This window comes from Aptenodytes patagonicus, chromosome 2 (genome assembly GCF_965638725.1).
Source record: "Aptenodytes patagonicus chromosome 2, bAptPat1.pri.cur, whole genome shotgun sequence".
Taxonomy (NCBI): domain Eukaryota; kingdom Metazoa; phylum Chordata; class Aves; order Sphenisciformes; family Spheniscidae; genus Aptenodytes; species Aptenodytes patagonicus.
The window spans coordinates 53,761,727-53,773,958 of NC_134950.1; positions in this window are offsets into that span (position 1 = coordinate 53,761,727).

Sequence of the window (12,232 nt, forward strand, 5' to 3'; positions counted from 1 at the left end):
TGGGAACATTGCTTCTGAGCTTCTGAGTTACAAATGCCCACTTTTTGTGCAGGAACACTGTTTTCAGATGAGCTACAAATGGCTGGTTTTTGAGCAAGAACATTGCTTTCAGTTGAGTTACAAGTAGTAATTTTTTGTCTCAGGAAAGAGAAATATTGGCCATTTTCATAACTCTTTTAAGTTGCTGAATTGGTCTGCACTGCAGATACCTAACCAGCCAATTGGTTTTTTCTCCTCTTAACTGTCCTTCTTTAGTAGTAATTTATCTTTTAAATTGCCAGGAGAGTGCAAGGAATTCAGCTCAGCACTGAAGCCCTCCATATCGTGGATCTTGCTCTTTTCCAGTACCGTAACCTCAGGCTTTTGGTCAGTTATGCCATCTGAAGCATGGCATGTGCAGGCAGCCCTCCTGCCCATCTCTGGCTCTTCACATCAGTATTTCAGCAGTTGTCTTCTGCTGTTGTCTCTGAATCCCTGAACGCTCGGCTGGGATGTCCCCGAGTTATGGCACGCACTGCTCCAGTATATGCTTTGATTTCTATTAACAGGCTAAGAGCAGAAGTCCTTTCCTGCATCCAGCTTTGTGGGCTAGAGGCTCCAGCGTTTCTCCACCGTGCACCAGCAGGCTGGGACAAGCCCTTTACCACCTTGCTGGCAGAGGGAATCGTGTGTATGCTTTGGGTTGAGCTGGCTGGGTCAGCGTGTTAGCTCACCCATGCCTGCCCGGAGTCTGTGCAAGCTCAGCATGTCTGCACTGCTCCCGGGATCCTTCCCAGTGGCAGAGCAGCCTGGGCCAAGGCAGTGTGGGGTTAAATGGGCATTTTGGAGGACAGGTGTAGGAGGCAGTGGACAACTGTTCAGTCAGCAAGTTGCTTGCAAGGGAAGGTGTCCTGGTTTTGGCAGGGATAGAGTTAATTTCCTTTCTAGTAGCTGGTACAGTGTTTTGGATTTAGGATGAGAACAATGTTGATAACACACCGATGTTTTAGTTGTTGCTAAGTAGTGCTTACACTAGTCAAGGACTTTTTAGTTTCCCATGTTCTACCGACTGAGAAGGCTGGAGGTGCACAAGAAGCTGGGAGGGGGCACAGCCAGGACAGCTGACCCAAACTGGCCAAAGGGACATTCCATACCATGTGACGTCATGCTCAGTACATAAACTGGGGAAAGCTGGCCGGGGGGGCCGCTGCTCGGGGACTGGCTGGGCATCGGTCGGCGGGTGGTGAGCAATTGTACTGTGCATCACTTGCTTTGTGTATTATTATTATTACCATATTATTATTATTATCATTTTATTTCAATTATTAAACTGTTTTTATCTCAACCCACGAGTTTTTCTCACTTGTGCTCTTCCAATTCTCTCCCTCATCCCACCGGGTGGGGGGAGTGAGCGAGCGGCTGCGTGGTGCCTAGTTGCCGACTGAGATTAAACCACGACAGAAGGGTCTGACCAGAATTATTGGGAGCATTAGAAAATGTCCACCATTGCTAAGTTTTCCTTTTTTATTTGTTTGTGTAAGGTAAGGACTGCCATGGCTTCAGCCTGTGTTTTAATTCAGAGAACTGAGAGAAAGCCAAGCCCCAATGTGGTTTCACAGTCTCCTAAGCATGCTGTTTGGTGTCTGGATGAAAAGCTCAGGTACTGCCCAACTCCTGTTGCTTAGGTGGGAAAAAGCTCAAACATCCAACATCCTGTTCTTATTGGAAGAGGCAAATAATATTAAAATTAAATTTATTATTATTAAAAGCAAATATTTAAAATAACGTATGAAAGGATAGATGGGAGTGTTTTTCTGTGTGGTGTGGCTGTAGTTACCAGTAGGGGGAAGTGTTTGCCCAGAAGATGAAGGTGCAGAGTGAGGGACAGCTTGGCCTGCGCTTGGGGGGCTGGCGCTGATGCTGCTCCGCTAGTGGGGAGCTGGGGGCACGCCACCAGCCTGGAGTCTGTCACTTCATCTATAAATGAAATCATTGTTTGACACTGCCTAAAAAATGCGGGATGTGTCAGAGCCATGCCAGTTTATTTCAAATCATGAGGAAAGGGGCTTCATAACACTGAAAATAGGCTCCACATGATTTATCATTTTGAGTGAGTCACCTGCATATACTATGAGACATGATGAATATAGGCCATTCCAGCTTGAAAGTTTTCTTGGTTTTTTACAAGGCTTTTTCACGATTTCTCATCTCTTTTTTTGATAAATTAAACCATCTTATCAGCTGAATAAAGGGCCATTCTAAATAAATAATTTGAGATTATTCTAGCCCCCACCTCTTGCTGTATGAAAGAAAAACAGAGAAGAGCTCTCTGAATAGGTTAAAAAAAAAAGCTTTTAAACTTTTACAAAGATAGTAGAAAGCCAATTACAAGTGTCCTAAGGAGATACCGCCAAAGTAAATGGAGTCTTTTTTAGAATACAAATATTCCTTAAGCCAAGACTGGTGTACGTGAACAGAGGGTAGGACTGCCAGCATGCTGAAAAGCAGTACAATATAATTGTTAGTGAGTACAGCATAGACAAAGACTTTTTTTTCCTGGGGTAGGAACAGATAAAGAGGAAAAACAATGTTGCCACTGTGATTTAATAGCATTTTATAACCACTTCTTGTTTGATACTGAATTTTTCCTCTGTTTAGAACAGTGTTTGTTACTTTCCAACTCATGCAGAGGGGGGGATCAATGCTGAGCTGTTAGTGCTCATGTTGGGATATCGACAAATGAGTCTAGCAAGCTGGCTGCAGTGACTGAAGGTGTTAGCACCCCAGCAGTTGCTGTGCACCCCGGCAGAGGTTACTATTCCCACAGCACTGTCAGCAGCACATTGCTTCTGCTTGCCACTTGGTGTTGCCACAGTGCAAAATCTGACAACGTTGCTTAAAGCCATCTTCATCAACTCTTTAAGCAGAGATGCCAAACTATGCACTCAACTGGCAGCCAAAAATTCCTCTCTGTTTTGGGGATCAGAAACTCAGTCAGAGGAATAGTGCTGCGTATCAGTAAGGCAGTAATAAATTAAAATGCCACAACTGTTCTTGATGTGAAGAGGAGTCAGTGTCCTAAATTAACTAGCAACATGTTAGAAAAGTACAGCATCAGTTAGGCTGTGTCTTCTAGCATGTGCTAGGTGGGAAGCTAAGGGGGGGGACAAATGAGTTAATATTACTTTCTTTAAAACTATTGTAAGTAAAATCAGTTTTCAGCCCAGATTTAAACACTATCACCAGCTGAAAGCCCAGATGGATGAAAGCAATTAACAAAACCAGTATCTCAGTACACCTCTGTGCTCAGAGGCCAGTTGATAGACAGAGAGCTTATTAGGTCAATAGGTTGTGTAGTTTGAGTTACAAAAAACTTCACCTAAACCAGATGCTATCTTTCCAAATAAAATCCTCTTCCAAGACCAAATCGAGTTTCCATTTTAGCTTCTGCTATCACTCCTACAGAAGGGTATACTTGGAGCCTCCAAAGCCTCCCATCTCTGACGGCACTAGTGCTTGGTGCTTCGTTCTCCCTTCTTCATTGCCCTCCCTTGTTCTCAAGAGCTCTTATTTTCAACCCTCTTCCTCCCTGGACAAGGTTGCACAACATTTAGTGTAGAAGGACTGGTATGAAAGGTGGATAAATTGCCTTATTAGCCTAGTTTAAGTAGCTTACCTGTTATTTCCAAACCAGTCATGGGAAGTTGCACAAGATACTTTCATCTTTTAAACAATTATGAATACAAGCTGTACTACCTTTGGTACTTAATTTTTAGGTGGCATTCCGCCAGCCACTTTAGTTTGTTACTGACTGTGAGATACAATTAATAATGTGTGGACTGATGAAGGAGAAACTAGATTAACACAAAAAATAGCCCCTCAGGAAAATTTAAATTACATTTTAAAAAAGTGTATAACAGGCAATCTTTCTACCTTTTATTAGTATGTTACACTTTTCACCAGAGCATACATATAACTTTTACGTTTCTTAAATCTCATGATGATGTTCTGCTGCATTTAATACTTTCTGGGTTTCTTCTCGAATTCCTGAATAAATTGCTGGGGAATATATACCGTATGATCCCATTCTGTCATGCCAGTTACAGCAGAAATGTTTCACCAATATATTTTGGTGGCATTTTTCCAGTAACTTGGTAAGGGTACCTAGAAAGGGTTCATTTACCTGGATTCACCTGGAAGACTGTTTCACATGTGTATCTGAGAATGATTGATGTTTCTACTCCTCATCTTTCATCTGGGACATGGGACTTACTAGCACAGTTGTCCTAGAATACTGCCACTCTGGATATAGATGGAAATATGCTCACAAATGGCAATGGGTCTCACCCGCTAATGACTTTAATGATCAAGACCAGGGTTTTGACCTTAAAGTAGAATAAAAATCGGGGTCAGCAGAAGCTGAGAGCTTGGAGTATGCTCTTGCAGCGTGCTAAAGACGCTTACGGGCTGATTCTGCCCAAACTAGAATCCATTGTCTCCATCTACATTGAGCCAAACAAACTGTACTATTCTAACAAGAGATGATGATCAGACCGTACTGCAGCTAGATACCTGCAATGGCCCAAAACCCAGGAGCTGAATGACTCCCTTTTTCGTCATTGATTTTACGTGGTGAGCTAGGAAAAAGGGCTATTTTTTTGGCCTGTGTCTAAAACTTTGCACTATTTCTATATGTTTTATTGTTGTCATCATAATTATCAACATACACAATTTTTGTATGTAAATATTAAAATTCCACAGAAATAAAACTCCATGAAATGTTTTCAAATAGTATTATTTGCTACCTTTAAATGTCTCTTTTGTATTTGGCTAATTTATCATCAAGATCTGGGTGTCTTGAGTATCAGTTTGCAAAAGTGGTTACCATATATTGTTTACTTGATCCCAATGCAGAGAACACGTGTCATTTTTGTTGCCGAAAGAATTTACTAAAATTCATATCTATGTGCCACTAATACTACATAAATCTGGCTTTTTTCAAAAGCAAGGTGTCACACATCTGGCTGCTATTCGCAATAATCATGCTATCAACAGCTCCTTCCCTCAGTCAGTAGTATTTTTTGGATTATAACCTAATAACACTACTGTGAGTTCAGCAGAGAACTTGGATTAGTTGGACATTTTTTAGCTAGAATTTCCTTGCAACATAGCTCTCATTTTGAGCATACTCTGATATGGAACCCCTTTCATTTTATTCACGAGCGCTTTATAATGTCAGGCTTAGTTATTAAATGCAGAAAGGCATTTTCTGGACCACATACCTATGTTTCTATACCACAAGTGCCTGGGGTTACTTCTTTACTTTTACATCTGCCATTGGTATGAATTCTGAAGTATGCTGTTGTTTTGTGATTATGCTGCTGAAAAATGATACCATTTTTGCAGATTCAGTTCCTGTAGATTACACTGCTGAAGCTCATTCCTTCCTCCTTGTCATCCTCTTTTTGACCTTCCTTGTCAATATTCATGTAAAATACAGCTCTGCCCCAAAGAACTTGAAGTCTAGTTCAAACATACACGTTAAAAAAATACAAAAGCCAGTGGCAGAGGTAGGCAACTAACGCCGATCATAAGCTTTTGCAAATGAGCTTTTCTTTGATGATGAATTTGAAGTGAGAGAACAAAGCCACTCAGCAGTCCAGGCTTGGGGTGGGATGGAAGAAGACAGGGAAGTGAGAATCCCAGAAAGACATTGGCGAAGAGAGTGAGAGTTAGTAAGATGTAAGAAGGAGGCAGAGTCAGAGTCATGAAGACCTGGAGGATGAGCTTGGCCTCAATGGTGAGGGAGAGAAGGAACTCTTGGAGGCATAAAAGAGAAACTAAAGGCAGGGAGAGCGCATCTTAGCTCAAATATTCAACCTGCTTTGCCCTGAAATGGAAGAAATCCACCATGCTGCAAATGTTTATTCTTTGGCTGCCCAATAGCTCTGTGGGGGGGCTTGGTTAATGAGGAGATGACCCCTAACCGGTGTTTAGACCAGTCCAAACAACCTCTCACTGTCACATGCGTAAGCAAGAGGAAAAGAAGGAATCAACTCTTGTAGTTCAAGCTACAGAAATACAGTCTGGAAAAGCCCTGGTGAGGCTGTATAGCAGGAATTCATCCAAAAATCTCCCCAAACAAAGGCAAACTATCTGGGCAAAGTCTTTAGATCAGAAGTTGTTGCTCTGTCAGCTGCTGCTTCTCTCCTGTGCTTCAGCACAGGATGCAATTTAGGAGAGGGGATCCTCTAGCTCAGGTGCTGCATCATCACTACGTGCTGCTCTCGTGTTGGTTTTCCCCAAAAAATCAAAATCAAAAAACATGATTTTAAAAACTGTAGTAGAATTCAGTTAAATATGTCAAAATAGGTAAGGTCTACAGCTAACAATTTTATTGATACAAAAAAAAAAAATCATGGGGAGGGCCAGAAGGGGAATTAGCAAACTGTGTGTGTCACATCTCCTGGCTCACTTCACCAGTATGTCCCTTTCTACTTTATCTTGTTCTTTATATTGTAAAAACCATAAGGTCTCCATGCCCAAATGGAGGGTTGTAAAGTACCTTGCACTTTGTGGACCTGTGTTTCACCTCAGCCTGCTGCTCTCCAAATGTCATTCTAGATCATCTGTGTGTGGGGGTCTTGTATCACCCTCTCAGAAGAATTGCGGCTGGAAACTGCCAGCTTACGGCAACTGATGACATTCTTTAAGAGCCAGCTGAAGACAAAGTGGAAAATCCATCCGTGTCCATGTGTAAATTCTAACTAAGGCATGTGTCATTGATAAACTTTGCTATTGGGGCTCTCTGTTATACTTTATTTATATCAACTTAAAGCCTGAAAGAATGTCACTTTGGCTGCCTTTCAAAACATGAAAGCTGAGTGTATGTGGATTCATTGAAAGGGAAATTAGTCACTCGTATTGCTTTAGAGAATCCAATCATTTCAAAATCCCTGCAACATCAATATGCCTCCCCATGAAATAAATGCCCCAGAGGATTTCTTGTTTTGAACATTGTCTTAATGCAACTTTCTATCTAACTACTAAAGCACAGTTCACCTACTGAAGTATGGAAAAGCATCTGGAAGTATAGCTTGTTCAATCAAAACGTCTGAACAGACTTGGAATCCGCACAGTGTTTACATTTTTGTCAGTTATCTTCAAGTACTCGCTGCTAGTAGAAGTCGTCTTTTTCCAGGCAGCCTCACATGTCACACAGTACTGGAAAAAGCTCATGAAGAGACCCACCGCCCTTTAACATTGCAAATAGTAGCAAACCTAAAGCTGTTTACGCTCACTCTCACGTGCACATGCACCTACACATTGTTTTCTTAGCTTCGCCAAAGAGAGCTGTTTCTCTAGGTGTAAGAAGACAGTACAGGCCCAGAAGATCAAGTGTTACTGCCGTGGTGCAACTCCCTATGGTGATGCAACCCAACTCCTTTCCAAGGGCTCCTCATACTCCATATGACGTTGACGTGTGGCGAGCAGGTTGCTGGGACTCTGTTATGGAAGGTCTTCCCCAGTCTCCCAGCAGGTGAATCAGGCTAAGTGATGACAAAGGACCAAAGAGAACGCTAATACCCACAATGGCAAAATGGCTTTTGTTGATAGCAGAGCTCTCTCTGGCTCCAAGGCTGCTCGAAAGATCTCCGTAGTCATCACTGCGGAGGGTGGCAAACAGGCTGTTTTCCACTGGGGTCCCTCCTAGATGAAGAGCCTTGAAGCTAGGCTCTTGAGCATCACTCCTACAAAAGATGTGCGAATGGCAGGCTCGGACACATTGAGAGGAGAGAAGGTGAGGGGTAAAAGATCTACTAATCTGTATTCAGTTGTATATGTCATAGCTAGCTCTGTTCCTTCAGTAAGGCCTAGATCCCAGTTGTCTGTGGAGCACAGGCTAGGAGCACAGCCTTCCTGAGCACCAATTCTGATAAAACCAAGGGTGATTCAGGTTTTAGGTGGCACGAGTGATGCTGTGGTGGTGTGTTGTCCTTACAGAGAGCCTAGGGCAGGGAAGCTTCTCTCTTAGGCGCTCAGTTAAGTACCATAAATTAGGTGAGATGGATCTGAATGACAGAAATAAGTTAATGATCTCCCCCATTTCTCTCGTGCCGTGTTCCTAACTGGCAAGTGGAGCAGACCAGCATACTGGCAGGACAATTTTCATTCACTGCACACACCCACCCTTCCTTCAGGCTGCAGCCTAGGAATAACGGCTAAATTGACTTACTCAAGATAATCTCAGATCTGCTGCTTTTCCAGATGGCTGCTCGCTTTAGATGCTTCTTACAAAACTAAAGAAAAACCTGATCAGCCTATTCATTTTTTCTGGGACTTGGTCATGGTCTTGAGACAAAGAATTTTTCATGAAAACTGATAGCAAACTGCATGTATCAAGAGATATATCTAACACTGCAGTACCTGGAGTGTCACTGTGATTCCTCTCCTTGGTTAGGTAGTTCCCCAGGCTCTCTCACAAGTCTGGCTTCGTTCTGTATTCACGATTGTATTATTCACAATTTCAGTTTCCTCGCAACATTTGGTATTGGCTTCATATTTTTCTTCATAATGAGACTTAAATTCTCTAACTATTCTAATATTTTGGCATAGTTGCAGACCACTGGATTTTTTATTGTTGAGGAATTTCACAATTGTATAATTAAAATGAGAGTGTTTGTTTGGCAGCATAATAAACTCTGAGCCACTGAGCTATGATTTTGGATTTTAAACCAGTCAGTGGAGCTTGTGCTCAGGGCTGTGATAGCAACAGGTTCGTAAAAGCAATTCAGGAACAAGGTTTCACTAGGTCACTGTTAATAATACAAAGTCTGCTAAGTTTTTTGCTTTGCTCAGAAATAGGTTGAGAAAGCTGAAAAGTTAAAGCCTGCAACTAAGGGTCTGAAGCAAACCAGCAAACATTTAAGTACCATCTGAAGCATGCAGGTAGCTCCAAAGAAAAATTCCTAGACAAGTTCCTATGCTTTGCTGGACCTGGGAGCTGGGTAAGCAGCTGAAGGAGAGCAATTTGCTAGCACATGAAAGAGTTCCCCTGGCTCCTGGGGGAAGAAGTAGTTTGGCGGGGACTGGAAGCAGTTTCACTTTCTTTACTTGCCCTTGACTCTAACTGGCAATTTAAATGAGTTTGTAGCACATTTTCTCCTTGTTTTCAAGTTGTTTTTCTCTCATGTCAGAGCAGGTAGGAGAAGAAAATGGGGAACTTGTTACCTGGAGAAATACTTACAAAGAGCTGCCAAACATACAAAGTTGGTCCACTGAAAAAAAGTTAAAAATATGTTTCCCCCTAATTTTTTTAAAGTAGTATTAGTAATCTGAGGTGGCCCTGTGGTTCACAGCAGCAGGGATGCTCAGATAACAGTGTGGTTTCTAACCTGAAGATAAAATATCCAATGACAAAAATTAAAATCTGACTACAGCTTTCTATCAATCACATCTTTTCTTGTTATATATAACTTACCTACTTAAATTTCACATGCAAATTACTTCTCTGGGGTACCCAAGGGAACAGTAATAACTTATCAAAGTATTCACCTGAAAGTTCCTAAGATTATTCCGCTATCTGTTAGACTCTGGATAGACTAAATACAGCCACAGGGGGCCTTTCTTTAAAATCAGTGCTGGAAGAGTAATTTCTGTTTCAGCAGCAGCCAGCGGGGCCACCCTCTTGCTGCAGCTCTGGATCTAAAAATGTTTTAAAACCTCTGTGTCTCCTTCACATGAGAAAAGTGTAAATCAGGGAGAGAGGCATTGCAAGAACGGCCATCTGAAGCAGAGCAAACAGCACACACAAATTTTATCCCAGCTTTTTGAGCAGGGAGCATTTGACACAGGGGAACTCAAGAGATGCTGGTGAGGAGATCATCCTTCCTGGAGTAGCGGTGATGCTGTTTGCAGCTAGTCAACATTGCCATATCTCACTACTCCTGTGCCCCTCTTTTCACAGGTAGAAGCTGGTAGACCCTGCCTTAGTTCTACAGTATACATGGCAATAATGGAAGATCATGGTTTTCTCTATAGATAGCATAACACTTTTGCTGCTTTTGCAAAAAGAAGGGTAGATTCTATCTCAAAAAGCCCTTCTCTAAAACCCAGCCCCATAACTTCTGTCTACCCACTCAGGCTATTGCCTTATTTAAGGAGAAGCTGTAATTGGTTTGGTCAGCTGCTGTCCGTTTGGTAAATGAGGCAAAGGGTAGTTTGAGTTAGTCGATTACAAATATCTGGTAAAATAGTGGAATTTTCTGGGTGTTTATATTTCTAGTCCATTTTCCAGCCAACTTTCTCAAAGTATTTTGCAGGTGTTCCTGCGGGAATACTCACAAAACCTTTCTTTGGCTGGCAAATTTCATCAGCATCTGTAACAAATAGTCATAGAATCATAGAATCATAGAATCATTAAGGTTGGAAAAGACCTCTAAGATCATCGAGTCCAACCGTCAACCCAACACCACCATGCCCACTAAACCATGTCCCTAAGTGCCTCATCTACTCGTCTTTTAAATACCTCCAGGGATGGTGACTCAACCACTTCCCTGGACAGCCTGTTCCAATGTTTAACCACTCTTTCAGTAAAGAAATTTCTCCTCACGTCCAGTCTAAACCTCCCCTGGCACAACTTGAGGCCGTTTCCTCTCGTCCTATCACTAGTTACTTGGGAGAAGAGGCTGACACCCACCTCGCTACAACCTCCTTTCAGGTAGTTGTAGAGAGCGATAAGGTCTCCCCTCAGCCTCCTTTTCTCCAGGCTAAACAACCCCAGTTCCCTCAGCCGCTCCTCATAAGACTTGTTCTCCAGACCCCTCACCAGCTTCGTTGCCCTTCTCTGGACATGCTCCAGCACCTCAACGTCCTTCTTGAGGTGAGGGGCCCAAAACTGGACACAGTATTTGAGGTGCGGCCTCACCAGTGCAAAGGGACAATCACTTCCCTACTCCTGCTGGCCACACTATTTCTGATACAGGCCAGGATGCCATTGGCCTTCTTGGCCACCTGGGCACACTGCCGGCTCATGTTCAGCCGGCTGTCAACGAGAACCCCCAGGTCCTTTTCCGACAGGCAGCTTTCCAGCCACTCTTCCCCAAGCCTGTAGTGCTGCATGGGGTTGTTGTGGCCGAAGTGCAGGACCCGGCACTTGGCCTTGTTGAATCTCATACAGTTGGCCTCGGCCCATCGATCCAGCCTGTCCAGGTCCCTCTGCAGAGCCTTCCTACCCTTGAGCAGATCAACACGCCCACCCAACTTGGTGTTGTCTGTAAACTTACTGAGAGTGCACTTGATCCCCTCATCCAGATCATTGACAAAGATATTGAACAAGACCGGCCCCAAAACTGAGCCCTGGGGAACGCTGCTCATGACTGGCCGCCAACTGGATTTAACTCCATTCACCACAACTTTCTGGGCCCGGCCGTCCAGCCAGGCTTTTACCCAGCGCAGAGTACACCTGTCTAAGCCGTGAGCCACCAGCTTCTCTAGGAGAATGCTGTGGGAGACGGTGTCAAAGGCCTTACTGAAGTCCAGGTAGACCACATCCACAGCCTTTCCCTCATCCACTAGGCGGGTCACCTGGTCATAGAAAGAGATCAGATCAGATAGTGAGAGAAACTGGGGTGAAGAGTAATTTAGACATTGATCAATGGGACCAGTGATCTGTTTAAAGCCAAGCTCAAATTTAAGTGATTTACCACACCGGGCCTTCAAATCTTTGCCAAATGTCATCAAGAAAATTGATGGTAGTACCCATATCTCCTACAGCTCTGCCAGGCTCAGGCTTTAATTATTATAGCAAACTACTGTTTAATTTAGTAAAAAAAATCTGATAAGCTGGGAAGAAAAATGAACTGGTTTTGTGATAGACTGCTTCACATGGAAATCTTGCATGACAGCGGTACAAGATGGGACTCAATCTGGTTGACTCCCCTGGAGAAAGGACCCTAGAGACTGAGTGTGTTTGCAGAGAATTTGTGAAGTAGTGGGATGGACGTCTTCTGGGTAAATCCTCTGCTGTCAGGCTATAGAGTTTTTAAAATAAGGGGCAAATTTCAGCTGATTTCCTGAAAGGTGAAAAACATTAAGATATCTCTAGCTTCTGTTGCCTAAACTGCAATGGCACTCAGTAATTCCTTCTTAGGCATGGTACAGTCTATTTTAAAATCAATACTTTGATACTTTTTTTTCATTAAAGCGTATGTTTTAATGCAAGGTTGTTCTACACTAGTTTGGAAGAAAGTAA